The following is a 392-nucleotide window of genomic DNA, read 5'->3' on the forward strand; positions in this document are numbered from 1 at the left end:
GCCTGATATTGAATCCATGTCTGCGTTTTTAACCCATTTCCTCCCAGGCTGCTCTTCCAGAGGCACCCACAACCCCTTAAGGCTCAGTGGCATCATAGTACCATCTTGTGGCCAGCAACTGAAGTTTCATCATTATGTCCTAGGCAATGAAATGGCTCAAGAGATGCTGAAAAGTGTTGCGTGGTCAGCAGGCGGAATGCTCCAGAAGCAGGATCCTGCAGCTCATATGCTGAAGTCCCCCAAACCCTAATCCCAGCATTATTCCAGGCTGACTCTGTTCCTGTGAGCTACATGCTCAAGCCCCACCTTCATTCTACATAGCGACTGTCACATGATCTGGCAGCTACACTGAGACCTGCTCCCCAAACCATCTGTGAAAGGGAGAGGGAGAG

Source organism: Pteropus vampyrus, unplaced genomic scaffold (assembly GCF_000151845.1).
Source record: "Pteropus vampyrus isolate Shadow unplaced genomic scaffold, Pvam_2.0 Scaffold682, whole genome shotgun sequence".
Lineage (NCBI taxonomy): Eukaryota > Metazoa > Chordata > Mammalia > Chiroptera > Pteropodidae > Pteropus > Pteropus vampyrus.